Source organism: Helianthus annuus, chromosome 17, assembly GCF_002127325.2.
Source record: "Helianthus annuus cultivar XRQ/B chromosome 17, HanXRQr2.0-SUNRISE, whole genome shotgun sequence".
Classification (NCBI taxonomy): domain Eukaryota; kingdom Viridiplantae; phylum Streptophyta; class Magnoliopsida; order Asterales; family Asteraceae; genus Helianthus; species Helianthus annuus.
Genome location: NC_035449.2, coordinates 81,985,694 through 82,009,839, shown reverse-complemented (window position 1 = coordinate 82,009,839; position 24,146 = coordinate 81,985,694). Strand labels below are relative to the sequence as shown.

General features: G+C 37.2%; 1 non-coding gene across 1 annotated transcript; it reads left to right on the top strand.

Annotated features, from left to right (window-relative positions):
• Positions 1 to 16,788: 16,788 nt before the first annotated feature.
• On the top strand, positions 16,789 to 16,895 carry LOC118489655. The gene has a single exon (XR_004887672.1). It is a non-coding gene; the product is annotated as a small nucleolar RNA R71 (small nucleolar RNA).
• The last annotated feature ends 7,251 nt before the right edge of the window (positions 16,896 to 24,146 follow it).

Genomic DNA, 24,146 nt, shown 5'->3' with positions numbered 1-24,146 from the left:
CTTCATCAATAATTGTACCTCGATTCCTAGATCAACCAAGTCAACCCAAGAGATCATAGATCAACCAAGTCAACCCAAGAGATCGTGGATAAAAGCCTATACGGTATTTTGAAGGCCCTACACGGTATATTCTTTAAGTGTATATCGTATAATACATGAAAGCATAGGTATAAAAGTTACCCCCAACACCACGTCGGTCGAAAATAAGGTCTGGTACTACCGAGATCATGATTGCGTTGACTGGGGCTACGAGTTGACCAAAGGACCTATTGTGTCACTGTCGTTCCCCGAAAAAAGAGAGAGAAAAAGAGGAACCTTAATTGTTCCGTCGCTATTCGCCGGAGGTGTGCCTCTTTGGAGTTTCCTTGGAAATTTGTAATGAAAATGGATGACACCCATTTCTTATAGCAAACTTACATGAAGTTGCATGTGACTTTACTTGTGACTTACAAGAAAACAACGCAGGATTCTAGTGTAAACTCTTTAGAGGTAGAAGAAAACAACGTAGGAAGAAGATGTAATTTACATGTGCCTTTTTACAGGGGGTTGGAATTAAATAAATACCAATTGACCTTTCTACCCCATAGTTAATTGTAAACAGACCTTTTTAACCCCTCACATTTTAAAATTTAACCTTAAAACTGAACTAGGTTAGTATAGGGACTCAGACGCATGCGCTTTTTATTACTCCGGGACTCAGGAGTCAAAAAAGAATTTTGAGGACTCGACATGCTCCCAGCCAGAATGATTAAAAACGCAAATTGCATTTAAATCTAAAGTTTTTAAAGTTGCATGAGTGGGTAAGACATTTTATGCATATAACGGTTAAGAGGTATTATGTGAAACATTTGGATTTTACATGATTATGTGAGTAACAAGATACACAATAAGTTATTGGTGAGAAAAAAGAGTGATTACAAGTGTTAGGAAACTTTATTTGTAAGTATTGAAGAAAATCTCAATCAACTGGATCTCTGAAGAAGATAACAGTCCTGAAGATCACAACAAGAAGAAGAAAATCAGATAGGACAACTGATATGCAAAGTTTCTACTTCAAAGAATCACAAGTTGATCAAGAGTTGATTTGGATTATTAGAGAAGGTCATTTCTGATGGATCTGATGATATTTCTGATGAAATATCATCGGTTTCTGACAATTCTGATCATCAGACTTTCTGATGATTCGTTCACCAGAAATTCTGATGAAGTGGTTTATCAGAAATTCTGATAAAAGCCTCACTTGTCTAAAAATCACAACTCTATCCTGCCACCAATGACCGAAGCATGACATTATCGGTTATCATGATTACAAATGCAACTTGAACGATGGATTCAATGAATACATCAAATTGCTACTTTACGCATGACTTATTGCATGAATAAACAATTGTTTATTCATGTCCACAGCCGTCTATAAATAGAAGGCTCGAGAGGCAGAAGATACTTGAGTTTGAAGCTTAGCATTCATATACAAACACCCAAACTCCACTGCTCTTCTCACCCACAGAAATCAAGATTCATTTGTATTAGATAATAATCTTACAATCACCTTGTTAAACTAGTTTGTTTCAAAGTGATATAAATTTGATAATTCTGTAGGTCTTGTTTCATGAAAGTCTGATTTCCATTTCCGCACATCTTTTTTCACATATACTGAAATCACTTGCCATATTACGTAAAAAGAAGTTGTTAAGGCCATACTGGGTCCAACAATTGGTATCAGAGCAGATTGAATAAATTATTTTCAAACGATCAATCGCTCTTCTTCTTTTTTCTAAATATGGCCAGCTTTCAATCCTGGAATAATGCTTTCAATATTGGTTCTATGTCCGAAGCTCCGACTCTGGTCAGAGAGGAATACCCCCAATGGAAAATCAGGATGGTCAATTTCCTTAATGGTCATGACCGAGCTCTGTTTCAATCCATTGAAAGGGGTCCACATATACCAATGACTGAAATACCAGCAATTCCAGCAACTGACCAACTACCTGCTATCCTTGCCTCCCGAGCTCCCAAAAGTGAAATACTTTGGAGTGAGGAAGACAAGGAACTGGTAGCAGGGGATGAAAGAGCAAAATCACTCTTAATAATGGCCATCCCCAATGACATATTTTCACAAGTTGATGCTTGTGCATCAGCCAAGGAAATATGGAATCAGTTGGAAAATCTTTGTGAAGGAGGAGAAAGGATGAAAAGAAACCAGAGAACAAATAACGTCTCATCCTATGAAAGGTTTAAAAGTTTACCTAATGAAAAGTTAAATGACACATATCAAAGGTTCACAAAACTTTTAAACGAGCTAAAGAAATTTGGAATAACTAAATCAAATGATGAAAGAAACATAAAATTTCTTGATGCTTTTCCTAGAGAATGGAGAAGTCTCACAATGACTTTGTCCTCAACCTTAGAACTAGAAACATGAGTCTTCATGACTTATACAACATCTTGATCCCCCAGAGAGGAAGAAATATTTGAAGAAACCATTCAAAGAGGGGGATCTTTAGCTCTTATCTCAAACCCACAAAGACAAACAATTTCCAATGATCCACAACCATCAAACAGCCAGAGTCTTGAAACTTCTGATACATCATCAGATTTTTCAGCTTTTGCTGATGCAATAGCACTGCTCACCAAAACATTTGAGCTGAGGTTGAGGGGAGGAGGCAAGAGATACCAGAGGAGTGATAGAGGGAGGATGGATGGTAGATCTAAAGAAGAAGTTAGATCTAAGGATAAAGGAAAGGCTGAGGTGGTGTGTTACAAGTGCAAGCAAAAAGGTCATTATGCATCTGAGTGCAAGACCAAGAAGCTGAAAGATGTTGCTTACTATGAAAAGAAGCTTGAGGAAGCTAAGAAGCAACAATAGCAAGTCAGCTTAATTGTTGGGACAGATACATGGCTATCTGATGACGCTTCTGATGAAGAAGAAGAAGAAATGGCCAACTTTTGTCTCATGGCACTTTCTGATGACATACCAGAAACTTCAGGACAACATGTAAGTTTAGACAATCTTGATCTTGAACACAAGCTAAATGAACTCATGTTAGATTTTTTAAACTTGCAAGTTAAACATCAATCAGATGGTAAAAAATCTGATGAGTTGCAGAGGACCTTGAATAAAATTATTCTTGAAAATCAAATACTTATAGAACAAAGTTTAGATCAAAGAGCTAAAATTGAGTTCTATGAAAATGAAAGAAGAGATCTTTACAAGAAAATCAATGATAAAGAAATTAATGTAAGAGGTTTTCAAGAAGCTAAAGAATTCATAAATTTCATAGAGTCCACTCCAAAGAACAAAGGAGAAGGTTTGGGTTATGTAAGAACAAATAATAACAAACCCACTGTCTTTGTAAAAGCAACTCAACAGATTTCTGATAAATTTATATCAGAATCTGATACTGAAACTTGCAGATCAACATGTTCTGAATACTCCTTTGATAAGCCAAATTTTGAACCAAAAAAAAGTGAATGCAATCAAGAGTTTGTAAAAACTCCAGAAGTAGTTCACTCATCTTTTCAAAATTATTCCTTCATTCCATCACAAGAAGGAACATCAGAAATTTCTGATGATTCTTGTATGTGTGTTGAAATACTGAAGCTTGTTCAACACCATCTCCAAAAGAAAAAGAAAAATTCTGTTAATGGCTCAGCATTTAACAGAAATTCTGATGAAAGGTCATTTAGAAGAAATAATAAAACCAGAATATCATCAGAAAGAGTACCCAAGCATGCCTGGGTACCTAAAATCCTCTAACCATTTCATTTCAGGACCATCATGTGCAGCAGATCTGGTACTGCGACTCAGGAAGCTCCAAGCACATGACTGGGGATAGGAGCTTACTCAGCAACTTTGTCTCAAAGTTGGGTAAAATGGTGAACCTTGGAAATGAAATAAATGGAAGGATTGTAAGAAAATGTGATCATTGAAGAAAGTAGCCTATGTTTAAAAGGCTTAAGGTATGATCTGCTAAATCATGGTCAAAATTGTGATAAAGTTCTTTTGATTTGCAACTTGTTTGAATAAAAAAAACATAAGAAGAAAAAGTGCATATCTGGTAAAGCACCAGAAATTCTGATAAATAATGAGAAAATCTGATACATTATCAGAAAATCTAACAAATCATCAGAATTTCTGGTAACAAATCAGAAGACTTCTTGGAACAAAATTATTGAATGATTATTTGAACAAGTCCATACATTTCATCACCTTTATCTACAACTCAAACTTGACAAATTCATAATCTGAAATTTTGCATATTTTTAATTTTCTGTTATTATTATTTTTTTCTTTCTTTAGTTACTTCAATTGAAAATGTCATTTGAAAGAAGCTTTTATGGGGATTGCTAGTAGGTGTAGAGATTTTTCTTCTTCATTAAATACACTGAAGTGACCCAGTAGGTAATCATGATATATAAACTGAAAAATAGCCGCCTAAATCATTTAATGAAGAGAGTTCTTTCTGGGTTATTCTTTATGTCACCTGACAAATGATTAAATAACCAAGATTGTGGTAGACAAGATACAGTGGGTGGATACCATTTATGGTAGTTCTTGAATTTACTATATATGTTTATCACATTATGCAAAGTCTGTCACCATCACTTAGAGATTCACCAGAAAACTTCCCCATCTTCTTCTACATACTTTCAAAAACACACACACAACATGCTTAAAATTAGAGCTAATCGTTTTCCACTTACTCAACATCCATACCACAACCTCAAACTCAGAACTAGCTTTGAGGGTCCTCTCTGGGATGGGTGTCAAACGGTGGTAAACATGCTAATGGCAAGCAACATAGGATATGCTCTCACTGCCAACATAACGATATTCCCTGAAATCCTTTAAACCTTTTGGCAAAACGCAACTCTGTCAGAAAGTCAAGATAGAGAGAAAATATATATTGAAAGTGAGGTGCTCAATCAAAGAACCCGAATAACTGAAAGTAACATCAGAATGGCTCTTCAACTGAATGATGACAACAACGTACTTATGTACTCATACCCTGAGATTCAAGGAACATTGGAGAATATGGGGTACAATCCTGAAAATGATCCCAGAGCAATCAACAAAAATGGCTTCATCAAGCCATGGCAGTTTCTGATCACTCAACTAGGTGCATGCTTTTCAAAGAAAGCCATAAATCACCATGAAGCATCTAATAAGTTGTTAGAAATTTGCCGAGCCATCACATTGAAAATTCCTTACAACTTCTCTTATTATTTAATGAGAGACTTTGCAAGCAACATGTGGTCAGGCAAGCCATTTTTTATGTATCCTCGTTTTCTGATGAAGATAATCACAAGCCACTTGGGCTTTGGTGGTATACCTGCTATTTATCAAAGAGCAGAGTTGTATCTTTAAAATAATGCAAGCATCAGTTTACTCAGACCAACAAATAAAAATTCTGGTTTGGTAACTGAACTTTGGGTACTTCTTGAGATAGAACATGGAGATGGAATAGATATTGATTAGAACTCTCCATGATTGGATCTTATGTGTGTAGATAGATTGTATGATAAATATATTTATATAATATGCTGCTTATTTTGTTTTAAATTGATTCTTGTGTTATTTTGCTAATAGGGAAATGGATATGATCATCAGAAATGAAATTTTTAACTCAAAATTCTAATTTTCTGATAACCAAAAACAAAATCTGGTAAAACAATCTAATTTTCTGTTAAAACAAGGAAATATCAGAAAAAGACCAAGAGATCAGGTCGGTACCAGAAAAACCAGTGTAAGTCTTCTAATTTTATCTCATTCCCTCTCATCTTAAAAAAAATAATAAAAAATTTCACTCAATACCAAAAGTGATGAAGTGTTGCTTTAAAATCTGGTGAAAACGGTCACAAATTTAGGGGGAAAAACACATCAAATTCTGTTGACTTCTGTTGACTTTTATTGACCTTATCAAAAGGGGTCAAACAAAAGTCAGAACAAAGGAAATACGTACTTGTTAACAGAAATTGTTGAATGTCTGATGATATGCAAATTTGACTTACAAGGAAAGAAAGGATGAAGATGAAGAAAGTTAATTGGACCTCCTCAAAAGAGTAGGGTCCACAAAAATGGAAAGGTGTCATACAACCGATAATTGTCTCCAATCTGAACTCAGATGAGTACTTCAGTGAAACTGCAAATTAAAAGAACAAGTTGAAAGGGCACAACCACGACACGATTAACCATCATTAAAGTCTTGATACCCACGATCTAACGGTTATATCATGAATCAAAAACCGACATCCCGTGATCAAACGGTAATAAAGACAATTAATGATCCTTTAACCGCCACTGCCTGACACGTTCCATATCCTCTCAACTCCATAAACCCACAACTCTCTGCTAAAACCCTTTACTATATAACTCTCACTGTGCAGAAAATTCAAAAATCACACCTTTCTCACAAATTCCAAACCAAAAGCTAACTCTGTTCCTCACTAAAAAATCCCTAAATTCCAAACCCTATTTCACAAACCTCAAAAATGGCCGAAGTAAACCTCAACATCCCAATTGTTCAACACGACGTATCTTTCATTGAAGACACTGAATTTCTGCCAATGAAAGAAAACAATTTGCCGATGAATACAGAGCATTCAGAATATGATATGAGATGTCATTCTGATAGAATATCTCATGAACTGTCCAATTTCAGGAGCTCTAACAAAAGAGAGAGAAGTATCAGAAAAGCTGCTACAACAATTTTTTCACACCTTTGATGAAGTTGAAGAAAACCAAATCTCTGCTCATGTATGGGAAAATGTTTCTGTAACATTAACTCCTGCAAGGGTAAGTGAATGGCTCGAACTACCTATTCTTGATAACTATGTTGAAGCACCAAGCAAGAAAGAGCTAATAAGTTTTATCATTGGGCTTGGTTACAAAAACAAGAAGATCAACAAAATTGGTTCAATCAGAAGAAATGAACTGCCAGCGATATGGCAAGTGATGATGGAAGTATTAAACAAATGTCTCACCTCAAAAATCGGAGGAACTGATCAGATCAATCAAGCTGTTCTAACAATCATGTATGGACTCATAACTGGGTTCAGAATTGATTATGGGTTAGAAATTTTTAACCTGATCAAGAGGTCAATCATCACCAAAAATGGAAAAATAATCTCACATCTGCCATATCCGAGGTTAATTTCTATTTTCATTTCTGAAACATTTGCTGCAAGAGAAATAGAAATTCCAATTTTGGAGAATCTGTGGAGATCAAACACAATGAAGGCCTGGAGTTCTAATCATGGATGGCAATCTGACAAAGATATCCCTATATTACCAGAAAGCATGCTATGTTTCATTACACCAGATTCACAGTTCAGAATACAGCATGAGGCACTTCTAACCAAATCAGACTCAGCCAGCAGAGAAGTTTTCAAATGCTCTTCATCACTAGAAGGAGATGAAGAACAAAAGTCAAGATCATCAAAAGAGGCAGGAGGAGAAGGAATTCTGATGATTACCAACTTACCAGATGATGCTGAAAATGATCAAATTCATGAAGGAATAATCATCCAGATTTTGATATGCTACAAGAGACAACACAAGAACATCATGCAGAATCACATATTGCTGGAAGAGTTCATGAAGATGCTGGAGATCATTATGAAGAAGCTCAATTTGATGGCATTGAAATTGAAGCAACTGAAGTAATACATCATGATGAATCCCATATCGCTGGTACATCTCTCTCAAGAACTGTTTTAGTTGATACTCACTCAAAACAAACTAACTCAGAAAGTTCAGTAAATGTTTCTTACAACTTAGAACATGAAAAAACTGATGTTGATAAAGAGGTTACTAGTGCTTTTAATCTTAACTCTGAATCAGAAAATCAGGAGGAGTATGAGGTCTCAACAGATAGAGATCAGGAAACTGATCAAGGAAATCTGGAAAAAAGGTAATATGTTTACCTTAAAAACTTATGGAGAATCACATATTGATGTGATTCAAGGATATAAGGAAATCCAGGATGAGAGTATGTCACTCACCACTTGTGGAAATGATACTGGTAAACTTAAGGCTGCACCAAATTCTTGTAAAGCCAAAAGTGACCCTATCATTTCCAAAACAGCAGCAAATATGTTTGCAGCTGGAATGTTAGCAGGAACATCTGTTGTTCCAAATATCCCTGAAAAACCCATGAATCAAGAAAATCTGGAAACTATGTTGGAAAATTACAAAGTATGCAAAAGAAATCCAGTGGTAGAAAAACTTGATATGTTGCTATCAGAAATACAAGGTCAAAGGGCTGAGATGAAGACTTTGTCAGAATCAGTGGAAGCAATAAAGAAACAAACTGATGATAACACTGAAGCACTAAAGTCTCTTCAGAAGATGAAAGAAAAAGCACCAAAACTCAACATTTCTGGATCAGAAATCCAAATGATTCTCATAGAAATATTAAAGATCAAAGCACAAGTTGTAAATGTGATGGAGTCAAGGCAGTCAAGCAGTGGAAACAGAGTTTTGGAAGAAGTTACCATTCTAAGGGCAAGTAATAATAGTATCCAGATGCCCTTGAGAAGCTGTCAAAAGAATGGGCTGAAAATCAGATGAAAGCTCAAGCTGAATTCAACCAAGTTCAGAAAAACATGGCCAACAACTCAAAACTGATAAGAGAAACACAACAACTAATGGAGAAGATGCAATTCAATATTGCAAGTTTAGTCAAAGTGGATCCTCAAGAACTCATGAAGGAAATTCCTGCTGTAAGCTCACATCAGAAAGCTCCAAAGTCAACTCCTCAACAATCATCAACCACACCAATCACCAAAGCTGATACCACAATGATGGGTCCACCTCCAAATATCCCAAAAGGTGAAATGCTGAAAAGGTTAGCAGCTGCAAAACCTCAAGTCATTACAAATTTGAAACTGCTAGCTGCTGTTCCAAATCCAACAGTATCTGATGACTCAGCAATAAGCAAATATATGAATCTACAAACAATGAAGGAATGGGAACAAGAAGGTGAGTCAGAGGCAAAGTCAAAGATTGTTAAGAGAAAAATCTCTGAAACCAAGTCTGTCATGGTCAAAGAAATTGCCAGGGATGTAATGACATTTCCTGAATACAATCTGGTGAGTTACTATTTGACAAAAGAAGATGAAATGCCAAGATCACTATCTCCTACCAGACTGGGGTTAAGAGAAGAAAGAATGAAAAGAGGGTCATATAGCATTCACAAGCACAATGAGAATCCGGTAAGGAGAATTTTAAAGGTGGATGAAGTGGAAGTTGCAACTGATGATATAGGAGGAACTTATGTACAAAACAGATACACACTTCAAAGAGAAAATGGGGATGAACAGAAGGTGACTGATGAAGAATTAGCTGACCAGTTGCATCCTTTGGACATTTTGTTCATGAAGGATCACTATGAAAAGGAAAAGAAAAATAACCAAGAGGTCAGAAGGGCATTGAATGGCATATCAAAGGCTGGAATATTGCTATTTGAAAGAATGGCTTTTTCAGACTTTGATCTATGCATCAATTATGAACATGTGCACAACAAAAAGGTGTACTTTAGATCACTAAAGACAAAAGTTCCCTCAGAAATATTGGATGATGCAAGATCTGGAGACATCATTATGCAGACAAGCAAAGATGGAAAACAAGCATATGGTGTAATCTTCAGAGACTATGATAATAACAAAGCTCTGTTCAAAAGTGTTGACATCCGTAAGTACTCAAATCAAACTCTGAGGTATATCTTGAAAACCATGAACAAAAGACAAGAACATCTTCAGAAGATAGAAAAGAACTTAGAGGGAAGCAGGAAAGAAATTGAGCAAATGATTGAAGAATGGATCCAAGCAAGAGAATGGTACAAAGACATGTATGTTAGCTGCAACAAGTATATCTCCTACAAAAAGAAGATAAAGAAAGGAGATGTGCATAAGAGAGTGAAGCTGAATTAAAACTTGTTTATTTTTCTTCATCTTTTATGTAATTTGTTTTTCAAAACTTTAGCAACTGGTTTAAATTTGCAAGTATTAAGTTTCCACTGTTTGGAAATTTTATATTCATGAGGTAGTTCATTTTCTTACAATACTTAGGGGGAAACTGTTAGGAAACTTTATTTGTAAGTATTGAAGAAAATCTCAATTAACTGGATCTCTGAAGAAGATAACAGTCTTGAAGATCACAGCAAGAAGAAGAAAATCAGATAGGACAACTGAAATGCAAAGTATCTACTTCAAAGAATCACAAGTTGATCAAGAGTTGATCAAGAGTTGATTTGGATTATCAAAGAAGGTCATTTCTGATGGATCTGATGATATTTCTGATGAAATATCATCGGTTTCTGACAATTCTGATCATCATACTCTCTGATGATTCGTTCACCAGAAATTCTGATGAAGTGGTTTATCAGAAATTCTGATAAAAGCCCCACTTGTCTAAAAATCACAACTCTATCCTACCACCAATGACCGAAGCATGACATTATTGGTTATCATGATTAAAAATGCAACTTGAACGATGGATTCAATGAATACGTCAAATTGCTACTTTACGCATGACTTATTGCATGAATAAACAATTGTTTATTCATGTCCACAGCCGTCTATAAATAGAAGGCTCGAGAGGCAGAAGATACTTGAGTTTGAAGCTTAGCATTCATATACAAACACCCAAACTCCACTGCTCTTCTCACCCACAGAAATCAAGATTCATTTGTATTAGATAATAATCTTACAATCACCTTGTTAAACTAGTTTGTTTCAAAGTGATATAAACTTGATAATTCTGTAGGTCTTGTTTCTTGAAATTCTGATTTCCATTTCCGCACATCTTTTTCACATATACTGAAATCACTTGCCATATTACGTAAAAAGAAGTTGTTAAGGCCATACTGGGTCCAACAACAAGGAGTAAAGAGATGGTGATTAAGCTATTGGTGAATAACGAGTAAATATAAAAAATTATACATTGAGTGATGAGAAAGAGAGAGAAGGAAGATGTTTTTACCGTTTGTGAATGGATAAGTATAGAGAAAAATTCTCTCATTAGTTGGGCAATTGCCATATGACACACCAAAATACACACAACACGCTTACTGTTATGGTTGCTCTTAACATGTTGGGAATTTTTAGAAAACCGGATGATCAGAGAGGCGTGTAATCACTCTCAGATCAAATTATTTCGGTGGTTCACTCGAATAATTCAATTTGATACAACTCTGATTTTCGAGAATTAAACCAGGGAATGTTTTTTGTCTGAACCAGAAGAGATTGTGACCCAAAACTGTATACGAATTTTGGGGTTAGGGAAGATTAACTGCCCAATGGCAGTTATCTCAGTTTTAAAGACAAAACTGCCAATTAAAACTGCCATTGTTTTAATATTTCGAAAATGAGACAATTTCTAGAAAATAAAATTTTCTGATGCAGCTCGACCGCAGCTAGGGGCTCTGCCCCTTGGACCCCGCGAGGGGCTGCCGCCCCTTGGACCCTACTCCTAGGGGCGCTGCCCCCGGACCCCCGCCAAGGGGCGTTGCCCCCTTGGAATCCCCATAGAGTACGGGCTCCGCTCGTACACTTCGAATTATAATAACTCAAACAAGTGTGCACTCTCGCACCTCCTAACTTGCTTGATGTGTAGTATTATTGGTGTGTGTAAGGTGTAATATGTGTTTATTAATATTTTAAGCCCATTTTACACATTAGTCAAGTTATAAATTTATAAAACACGATATTCTACTAACATTAAACACACACATGGGCAAGTGCACCCAACGTGAGCGTAGTATAGCCTTGGTAACATACCGAGGTCGTCCAAGGACACAAGAGCTTTTAGTACCGGTTTATCCTCAACGTCTAATCAAACAAAATTTTTTAGAAAAAGATTTTAACATGAAAAATAAAAACTAAAAATGCTGAAATAAAAATAAAAATAAAAACAGATAGACAAGATGAATCAGTTGGATTCGTCTCGCCTTTAATGTATCCTTTGATGATTCCGCACTTTTGCACTTTTTAAGAGATTATCTTAGTTATAGTTGTAGGCCCTTCTTTTGAAGGTGACGTTACCCTCAACCCAATGATTTGAGTCAACAAGGATACAAACCCAAAGGGTCGGAATATTGGAAGATAATTAATTAAGTTATTAATGCGAAAAGTGGTAGGCCCCTCTTTTGAAGGTGACGTTACCCTCGGCTAAGTGGTTTGAGTCAGCAGGGATACAATCCCGAGTAGCAGGTTTAATGTATTAATAGTAGTTTACATATGAGGGGATCAAGCCATTCGCACCCCCGACATCCAATATCAGTGGGTATTGAAGGAGGTCCTAGTAAGCTTGACCCAGGTCCTTGCCAGATCTATACACTGAACAAGGCAAGAACCTTACTAACCCCCAACCAGGTAGCCAACATATCTCTATATAGGCCGTAGAGATATGAATGGTGTAAATCTTTTAGTTTATATAGACAGCAAAGTAATGCCAAGACACCATGGATAAATGATAAAGAAGTTTCACCTTCAACATAAGAAACTAGTTATTAAAGTCATTAATACAAAACCACATAAAAAGTGCAAAAAGATTAAAAATCAAAAGTAATACATTAAATGCTTGTCTTCACCAAGTGATGTAAGAGACTTAGCCAAACATGGCCTTTGATTGACAAGAACTCTTACTATAAATCTTGGATCCCGAGACTACTACACACTCTCTAAGGTGGATGATGGATGATGGTGGTGGATGTGGGTGTTGTAGTGGTGGTGGAGTGGTGGCAAATTGGGAGAGAGGTGGTTTGCCAAGGGAAGCCTTTGAAGTGAGCCAAGCACCCCTATTTATAGCCTGAACAGAAGCCCGGCCACGGCCCCGTGTCCGCTGGAGACGCCCCTGTGGCCATCCCTTTTCTCTTCCTTCATTAATTGCATTTGTCAGCATTGGGCTCTACACGACCCGTGTTCGCTGGGCACGACCCCATGTGCAGAACAGAATCTGTACTATCAAGATTTGCAAGATTCTGTGAATCTTTGCGTTGACCACTCCCCGTGCTGAGCTGGGCACGCCCCTGTGGTGGGCGTAGAAGCTTCCACAGCTTTGCCCATTTCTGCAGATATCTAACCACTCCCCCGTGTCCAGTGAGCACGGGCCATGGTCAGCCTTCTGTTTCTTGTTTTTGCTTTTAGGGATGCTGCCGAGGGGTCGGGCATGTCACGTTTATTCCTTTTCTTTGTATTTATGTTAGTTTTTGCTGCATATTTGTTCCTTTTGTTCGTTTAAGCTCATTTAGTCCTGAAAATACAAAAGGAAGATAAAAGCACACTTTTTCCAACATTAGTACTAAAAAAAGGTTAGTTTTATGCCTCATTTGATGTAATTTATATGTTGCATTTTACACACATCAAATACCCTCACACTTGAATCTTTGCTTGTCCTCAAGCAAAAATCTTTATTATGTGGCTTACACACCCAAATGGAGAGAAATTTTTGGGCTTCTCTTGAGTGTCGGGAATCCAAGATCTTTATTGGGTTTTATTTTTATACTAGTTACAATCCTATTCGTTATGATTTATTTAGAATGTTTCATAAGAAAAACTGTTATGCCTCTTTAAAATTCCATTTATATACAAGTTCACATACCTCACCGGAGATCACTCAACACTCGGCTGAAGATGTATTTTTGTGAAACACTCGAGACCGGCATGGAACTTACTTCTACCATATGCTTGCTAAGCAATCAATCATCCTTCTTTTTAACTATAAACCTTCGTAAATATCAAGAGGACTTGGGAAAAGATTAGGCTTGGGCTAAAGGTAGGTGGTTTTGGGTTAGTGGTTAGTAAAATGGGCTAAAAGCGTAAAAAGCGTCGGTCATCGTAAAACTTTTTGTTTCTGTCACTTTTATTCAAACTAAGTGTCTTCAAACAAAGTTTCTTTAAGGAATTTGTTTGTTTATTGCTAGACCTCTTTTTTTTTATAACAAACGTCACAAGAAAACTGAGCTTTTTACTAAAATAAAGGGTTGAAAAGAAAAAGGTTTTGGTGGGCAAAGGTGTTTTTGTGGGTTTAGAAATGAAAAGGTTTAGGCTCAAAGGGGTTAACTAGGGGGATTTTGGGTAGGTGATAAAGAAAATGAAAAATAATGGTGTTGAAAGGAAAATGGGTTAGTCTTAATGCCTCCATCATTTACTTACTTGGGTTTAAGTTGGTAAGGACCGGGAATGTATCACCGTGGCAAGTTCTAGAGTCGTAAGAACCAAGCGGCTATTCACACAAGAAACGAAAAATGAGCATTTAGTTTAAAGATGTATGCTTATATGCTCAATAAAGGCTCAAAACTCACTTATTGTGGGGATGGGTTTATAATGTGATCAAGTATATATAATCAAATTTTAACTAGATTTTTCATGCTGTTTCATAATTTCTTATGTGGTTCTTTTTATCACGACGCTATCGGTTGTAAATTTGTAAAAATATAACATTTTTAGAACATGTTATTCCCAAATTAAACCAAGACAAGTAAAAAAATGAATTTTTTTTATGAAAAAATTTGGGGTGATTAGCCATTCCAATAAAGTTTTGTGTAAGGCTTGTTATTAGGACTTGCAAAATTCAAGGTTTTAGCATCCCCCTCCCCTCCCCCCAATTTAAATTACACATTGTCCTCAATGTGTCCCAAAAATAAGTTTTTAGGTTGATTGAATGTATAAAAAGGTGTTGAAAAACAAGGTTTGGTGTTATGGGCGTCTGGCCACAGGCCCGTGTTGATCCGGGCACGGCCCCCATGGTCAGATTGCCAGTATCATAATTAAACAGAAGGCTAGGCACGGGGCATGTTCAATGAGCACGGCCCGGTGTCTAGTTACCTGAACTGGGCATTTTTCTGCAGAACCATGGGCACGGTGGCGTGTTGGCTGAGCACGACCCCGTGCTGAACTTGCTATAATGCTGGAAAATTGTCGGGAGGCTCTGTTTTTGTGCATGGGGTGTGGTTTTAAAGTTCCCTTGGTAACCTCCACCTTTTCGAGTGTGTTTTATTCCTGAAAAGTAAAGCTAAACTAGAAAACCTAAAAGTTAATCTAAACTAAAACTACAGATAGTTCCGTGGAATGCCTCCGCGGTGCGCCACGTTTATAAGGGTCCTTGGCTAGACCCAAAGTCAGTCATATGTTACCCAAGTGGGATGTCTTGCATCCCATGTTGCACCGTCGGAGAGCATCATTCAAGCTTGAGTCTATGACATCCATGCTGTTGACTGGGTCGTCTTCTACTCTTTTCCTAACCTTGAACTTCATTTCTTCTTCTCCGACCCTTAATGTTAACTTCCCATCACTCATATCTACCAACGCGTGAGCGGTGGCAAGGAACGATCTCCCAAGAATGAGTGGTACTTCGGTTTCTTCCTCCATATCGAGTATGACAAAGTCGGCCGGGAAGACAAAGTCTCCGACTTTTACCAACAGATTTTCGGCGACACCTTGTGGGTATTTGATAGACCTATAGGCGAGTTATATGCTCATCTTTGTGGGGCTTGTCTTACCTAGTCCGAGTCAGTCAAACATTGAAGCGAGCATGAGATTGATGCTAGCCCCAAGATCGGCTAACGCATTGCGTATAGGTGATCCCCCAATGGAACAGGGGATGGTGAAGCTTCCAGGGTCAATTTTCTTTTGTGGGAGTTTGTTGAGTAGTACGGTGGAGAATTCTTCACTTAAATTAATTAATTGCAATGTTTCAATTTTCCTTTTGTGAGTGAGAAAGTCGCTCATAAATTTTGAATATTTTGGCATTTGAGTGAGGACTTCCACAAATGGAAGATTGATGTGCAATTTTTATAGTAAGTTTATGAATTTTGTGAATTGCTCATCGGTCTTTTGGCAAAGTAACCGACTGGGGTAGGGCACTGAGGGGTTCTTGGTAGGTTCGTGAATTGGCGGAGGAGTTGTTTCTTTTTGGGTTGTTGGTGAGGTCGTGGTTTGAATGGGTAGACCTTGGTTGGATGGAGGTAGCGAAGCCTCCTCGGGACCTACGGTACGGTTTCTCAATGTTATGAGATGCACTTGCCTCTGTGGGTTAGTCTCGGTATTGCTGGGTAACACGCCTTGTGGTCTCTCGGAGAAATTTTGAGCTAGTTGATTTAGTTGTTTTTCATTGTTCTGAATACTAGTTTGTTGATTTCTAAAGCTCGATTCCATTTGTTGGAATCGATCCGAGTTTTTCTTTTCGGTGTCGGAGATGAGGCGTGAGATAGTATCTTCAAGCCTCTCTCGTCCCCCTTGTTGTTGTTTAGAGAAATTTTTGTTGACTCATTTCTCTGTTGCTGACAGTTTGTTCGTTGGTTTTGGTTTTGTTGGTTACTACTATTGCCAGGTTCTCTCCAACCAAGGTTAGGGTGGTTACGCCATCCTTGGTTGTAGGTACCCGTTGGAGGACCCGACGGCCTAGGTCTATTATCAATGTAGTTTACCATTTCCGTTTGATTATCCATTTCTTTCATACAACTCCAACTTTCATGTGGCCCACCACACCCTTCGCAAGCCACAACCGAGGCCGTTTTTTCCATTTCTAACTTTTTGATTTTTGAAGAGAGGGCCTCGATTTGGGCTTGTAAAGAAGTGCTTTCATCAACCTTGTGGGCGCCCGGGGCAATAGATTTTGTGCCTCAGGGAGTGTGCCAATGAAAATTGGTTTGAGCAATTTCCTCGATTTGATTATATATTTCATTTGGGCGACGATTACCTAGAAGTCCCCCGGAGCTAGAGTCGAGTGTTTGTCTAGTGTGTGGCAACAATCTATAGAAAGTGGATACTTATTGCCATACTGCTAGACCATGATGAGGGCATTTTCTTAATAGCTCCTTGAATCTTTCCCAAGTTTCATATAAGGATTCCCCATTGTCTTGTGAGTATGTATTAATTTCAGTCATTAATTTAGCTGTTTTAGAAGGAGGGAAATACTTATATAGAAACTTTTGGGCTAGTTCATCCCAAGTGTTTATCGAACCGCTTGTGAGGGTGTAAACCAAGCTTTAGCTCGGTCTTTTAGTGAAAATGGGAACATCCGGAGACGGATGGCATCGTTTGATGCCTCGTTGATTAGAAAAGTATCACATATTTCCAAAAAGTTGGTAATATGTAAATGAGGATCGTCGTCCGCTAGGCCATGGAAGGTTGCGGAATTTTGGAGCATTTGTATCAAATGCGGCCGAAGTTCGAAGTTGTTGGCATCGACATTCGGTGCATTGATAGCGGCGTAGAGATTACCTACTGTGGGCCGTAGGTAATCCATTAGGGTACGCTGATCCGCCATTGGAAGTTGGTCCCCCGAAACTTTCTCTTGGATTTTAGCTTGAAGTCTTTTTCGCAGAAAGCGTTTGGGTTCGTCTAGAGGTTCTTTTAGTCTTTATTGGAACTGGAGCTCATGCACTGCGTAAAAAGTTTAGATTTTGCTCCTGGGTTCCAAGTCATGCGATAAAAATCAAAACAGATTGTTGGTCAGAAGCCTCACCACGGCCCCGTGGTTACTGACCATAGCCCATGGTCGTGGTCACAGTGATTATTTTCTGGATCCCAGTTACTGGAGGGTCCAACACGGCCCCGTGCTGCACCGGCACGACCCCGTGTTACCCTTCTTTAACTCGGAAAACAAAAACTCCCAATAACGATGCTGGGCACGACCTGTGTCTGACCAGGCACGACCCTGTGCTGAAATCTGTAGATGCTGAAAAATTTAGAAAAATCCTAAAAAAATAGAAAGATAAGAAAAATGATTAGTCTGTTGATTCCTAACATTCTTAAAATCCTTGTGTCCCCAGCAACGGCGCCAAAAACTTGGTGTGTGTAAGGTGTAATATGTTTTTATTAATATTGTAAGCCCATTTTACACATTAGTCAAGTTTTAATTTATAAAACACGATACTCTACTAACACTAAACACACACATGGGCAAGTGCACCCATCCTGAGCATAGTATAGCGTTGGTAAGATACTGAGGTCATCCAAGGACACAAGATCTATTAGTACCGGTTTATCCTCAACGTCTAATCAAACCAAAATTTTTGAGAAAATATTTTAAACATGAAAAATAAAAAATAAAAATGCTGAAATAAAAATAAAAACAGATAGAGAAGATGAATCACTTGGATCCGTCTCGCCTTTAATGTATCCTTTGATGATTTCCGCACTTTTGCACTTTTAAGAGATTATCTTAGTTATAGTAGTAGGCCCTTCTTTTGCAGGTGACGTTACCCTTAACCCAGTGGTTTGAGTCAGCAAGGATACAATCCCAAAGGGTCGGAATATTGGAAGATAATTAATTAAGTTATTAATGCGAAAAGTGGTAGGCCCCTCTTTTGAAGGTGACGTTACCGTCGGCTAAGTGGTTTGAGTCAGCAGGGATACAATCCCAAGTAGCCAGTTTAATGTATTAATAGTAGTTTACATATGAGGGGATCAAGCCATTCGCACCCCCGCCATCCAATACCAGTGGGTATTGAAGGAGCTCCTAGTAAGCTTGACCCAGGTCCTTGCAGGATCTATACACTGAACACGGCAAGAACCTTACTAAACCATTCCCTTAACCCCCGACCAGGTAGCCAACATATCTCTATATAGACCGTAGAGATATGAATGGTGTAAATCTTTTACTTTATATAGACAGTAAAGTAATGCCAAGACACCACGGACAAATGATAAAGAAGTTTCACCTTCAACATAAGAAACTAGTTATTAAATTAATTAATATAAAACCACATAAAAAGTGCGAAAAGATTTGTAGGATCGTATGCACGACCAAAACAAGTTGTTTAGAAGAGTTCTAATCAATACAAGAGGCGGAAACAAACGTATCGATTTTCAATCAGCTTGATTTACACACAGAATCACTTTTAATGTCTTGTATATTGATATAACAGCTTTTTACATGCAGTAGACACGTCGGTAGCACCTCGGCACCAGAATCAAATCGATACAAACGAAATGATCAAGACACCTATATATAGGCCAACCATTCCGCACGAAACAGTTCACACGAAATGGCTATCTCCATTTCGTACGAAATGGACTTTCCGTTTCGTGCGAAATGGTCTTTTCCATTTCGTGCGAAATGGTTACATTCACATATTTCTCGTATTTCGTGCCCTGGTCTATCTATTCTAATACGAGACTTGATACAAGACGAAGTTGACAGACATATGCACCAACAGACTCCCCCTTGGATGTTGACGAAGTCTTCAGTGTCGAGTATTCAACATATTCATTCTTGATCAGTCATCGTGCTCTTCCAAAGTATCTGACAATGTAAGCATCCTTCAATCTCTATTTATATCATCTTTTGATCAGATCTCTTGATTCCTTAAGTTCATCAGCATCACCAGCTTGCGTGAACATCAGGATTCAAATCTGACTCTCTATCATCCAAACTCCCCCTTGAATTTTGATCCAGAATTAGAAACTGGATCTTGCATCTTCAGACTCCCCCTTACGATAAGCTGGGATCGCAGTCTGACTTTCTTGTTCTAGGATCGATTCTTGGCTCACACTTTGCTCAGGTTTAGACACGGGGACCTGCACAAATCTCTACCTCACAATAAATTTCACAAATTTAAAAATTTGACAAATTTATTCTTTGCTTACCACTTGTAGAAACAAACTCAAAACATCATTTGTTATAATATGACATTTCACAAATTATCTCAACCTTTTAACTTTACTTTTCATCTCGAACAAACTTACCCAAACCTGTTCATCATGATTAGCACTCGGAATTTTGAAAATCAGCTATTCATAATTAGTTGTCGAAAATCTTTTTGTATTTTCAAAAATTTATGCTAAAACACACTGAAAATCTTTTTGGATTTTTGTTTTTGATAAAATGCAGTTAAAGAAATATTTACAGACAATATTTTTGTAAGTTTGTATAAGAGGATCATATCAGTTTTTGAGACAAATCACTAACACCGTTAAGCTATAAACATTTTAGGTTCTAAACGATTCACTTAGATTGTTAGTATACTGATCCACTTAAATTTTCACACAAAGTTCAACTGTTCCGAGATACGAGATTAGTGTTTTAAGAACTTATACTTATTCGCGTGTACCACCTCAGAATATACTCCCGTATCCAGACTTCTATATTCAGTCTTACAGGTGAATGTACACTAACGATATCTGTAAACGGGTAATGCGAGACCATGAGAGCTCAGGTTAGAACTTCCGTTCAGACAAAGGGATGATGGCTCGACTTTAGGTGTGTCCTGTTTGGGGATCTTTTCTTCAACAACACATGATTAGCATTTTTCAATGTTTCATCATTTTTTATGCTGAGGGTTGGCTTTAATATTAAAGCTGTGCAAAGCATTATACGAGGACTAGGCTATTGCTTCCGCAAAATCAGAAGTCCAGGTATAATACCCCAGATATCATCACGCACAAAGACCTAGTATGTCAGAAATAGAAAATCTTTCAAACAAGATTTCGGGGGTTACCCATATATCCGAGAGATGTTCCCCACGAAATAAGTAAGTATTTGATATTTAGGTTTATATCTTGAAAACAATCTACTGAATGTATAAAAACCTACTGTCACATCCTCAGTGAGATCGTTTATCACATTTAACTTTTCATTTCTTTAGCGTGTTGTGATAGTCCACTGATGTACTATCATTTCCTCTTTTTCACAACAAAACCATTTTTGATTTTTCGATGTTTTTGGATTTTGAGATTTTATCATGTTTTTGGATTTTTCAAATTTTCGAAATTTCTAAAAATTTTTTACTCCCACTAAAATCAAAAATATGTTGCAATTTTTTATTTTCAAGGAAAATTTGAAAACAAACTGTACAATAAAATGACAACTGATTTGAATTGCTTCAATTCGCCATCCACTTGGCATAAACAATCAGAACTCCCCCTCACAACAAACTATTTTCCCATTATGATTTCAAAACACTTAAGTTTGTTTTAATCAAAATGGTTTTTCTGGAAAATAAGTTTTGTTGAAATTCACCAACCACTTGTAGGTTAGGGGTTTCATCACATTGTTTTTCAATCTCATATATGAAAGTTAAATCAAGTTCAACTTAATAACCTTGATTAACCACTTGTAAGAACAAACACCTGTATGTTCACTTGTCAACCATACCACTTGTAAATCGAAATATGACAATTTTGACTTTAACCACTTGTAGTTTTTTTTTCTTTTCAATCAAACATATTCAAGAATGATGCCGATTCCCGCTCCACGATTACCAACTTGGGAGCTCCAGCAAGTCAGGTTTTTAAGCAAAGAATACAGACACCCAAGCCTGACTAGCTTTGGGTGTGACCTTCTCGGTTTCACTCGGGGTTTCAACATTTCTCTTTGATTCATAAAAATCTTTTACCCATTTTGCCCTTCCATCAACCATCTTCCCAAAAATATGTTTCATTTTTTCATTAATTGATTTTTCGACATCAAATTCTTTCTTTTCAGAATAGAATTGATTCGAAATTTCCACTTTACCAACTTTTGATTTTAAATTTTCAGCTCTCAATGGTGGAAAATTGACCTCATCCATTGGAGGCACTGAATTATCACTATTATCCTTAACTTGTGGCTCTTCTGACTTTGACGAGTCAGATTCATCGCCAGATTTCACATCTGTTTTCTTAGCAACCCATGTTTGGTTGTTAAGATTCACCCTTCCTTTGTAAAATCTTTTTGAACATTCACCAACTTCATATGTTGAGTTTTTAAACACTTTGAATTTTTCAGTTGGTGTTTCAGTTTTATCAACAACTTCTTCTTTGAGTTTAGAAACAACTTCCTGTTTTGTGTTGGTAGCCATTGGACAATTTTCCAAGCAATGTGACCAACTACTTGACATCGGTAACAGGTTCTTGTTTCCTTTCTCTGATGAACTCCATTCTTCTCATTTCTCTGTTTTTATGCAAAGAACGCTTTGTTTGATTGTTTCCAGAATGAGATCTTTTCTTCTTCCTCAGAACTTGACCCTGAAACAAATACTGTTTTTGTTTTAGAAATTTTCTCATTTTTATAATTTTCGGGTGGAATAAAACCCAATCCTTTCTTTTTGAAATTACTGTTATGGTTTGGTTTCTTTTGAAAACCAGAACCAAAACTGTAACCCTTTTTCTTGTTTAATCTCTGTTGAACTCTTGAGGTGTAAGGTTTAGGCTTTTCAGCAAGACTTACATCTTTTATTTCAGAAATATTAATTTCTGTTAATTTGAAAACCTTGTTAATCATTTCGGATTAACACCTCTTATTGGAAATTCTTCATTTGAATATAATTTGTCTGAATCATTCAAAGTATATGCCACTTTGATTGGTTCGGCATTCAAATTAGATTTTGATAAAAGAAATTCTTTATTGCATACCTGTTTGACCGACGACTTTGGACTGCCAACTGATGAACTCGAACTCTCATATTCGGATTTTGACTCTGACTCCTCATCTTTATCCAACACCTGATCGACCACTTTCTTTATTAACTTAGACTCATGATCGGTGTTAGACGATGTGAACGTGACGTCAATGTTTTCTGGTAACTCATCAGTTGTTTCAGACTTCAATTTTACATTGATTGCCTTTTTAACTTGTTCCTCATTTGGTTTTCTGGGAGAATAACCTTCCCAGATCGGTGGCGGACACTTGTTATAATTTGCACTTTGTTTCTTACCAGTATCCTTCTCTTCAGTCTTCTTATCTTGAAATTCTTCAAAACCTGCAACAGTTGGATAAATTCTGTCAGTCAAATAATCAGAACTTGAATAACTTTGCAGCAATCGTCTGATTCTTTCATTTTCTATCTTTTCTGTCTCCAACCCCTGCTTCAACTTTGCACATTCTTCAATATAATGATTGATAGCCTTCTGCTTAGACATCATCACTGCATTCATCATGGTTAAGGCATCTTCTCTTTCAGAATTTGTCTTTTGCGGACTATTCACCGTTCTGTTCAACACATCATACGATTCTTTCATATACTTGACATCAAACAATAATTTTTCTTTCATCTTGTCAAGCTCACTATACTTCTCATCTTTTTCTTCACAATGTTTGCATGGTTCCAAACATTTTAGACAAGGTTTCGTGATCTCAACAACTTTTTCAACTTCGATAATCTTTTCAACTTCGACTATTTTTTCAACTTCAACTACCTTCTCAGCTTCAACCACTTTCTCAGCTTCAACCACCTTCTCAGCAACTTTAACTCCTTCATTCTGTTCAAACTTCTTTTCCTGAGCAACATTCTTGTATTTTACCTTTTTCTGTTCTTTCACTGCTCGCTTCTCCTTTAGTTTCTCCAATCTATCTGCAAAATAAAATTTTAAACTTTCAGGGGATAATTGAGTTTTTCCAATGTTTATTTGTATTTCTTCTTCATCATCACTGCTATCAGGTGATGATTGACCAAACACTTATGTCTGTTCTGAGTCTTCTTCTGAAGAGACAGACTCTCCATCTTGATTTTTCTCATTATTGGCAAGCACATTCATCCACTCTTTCATCAAATCTGGCTCTTGAACTATTTGTGCAATGAATGCTCCTAACTTTAAATCAGCCGGAATGTATTTGTCCCAGCTAACACCTTCTGCCACTTTTTCATCATCTTGATTAACCAGATAAGCTTTCTTCTTTCCATCTTCAATAGCATTGGATGATGATGGTTGTTGAGCAACTTGTTGATATATAGCTTTCCGATAATAGTCATTATTCCCAAGCGGATTCTGTGCTCCACCTGCTTCTCGATTGGTACATTCCCTCTTGAAATGTCCTTTTTCCCTGCATCGAAAACAAGTAACTTTAGATTTATCAAAACCTAAAGTAGAAACATTAGCATCATGAAAGTCATCTCTTCCAGTAATGATCTTAAATTTCTTAGCTCTCCTCAATACACTTGCTAAACACCACTTAATATCCATAAGCTCCATTTCCTCAGCATCGATCTGATCGTAATCCTCTTTTGTCAACATAGGATTTCCGATCCTTCCAACAACCAAACCCTCATAAGATTCTAACACTGTAGCTAGTAATGCCATATGACCTTTAGCGACTTCTTCAGAGAAATTTTGACCGTTCTGAAGATGCAACGCGATGTTGCAGTGTAACACATGACCATTACTGTTGTTTGAACTTTGGAACTGATGACTTGAGGTTGAAACATTCGGACTAACACTTC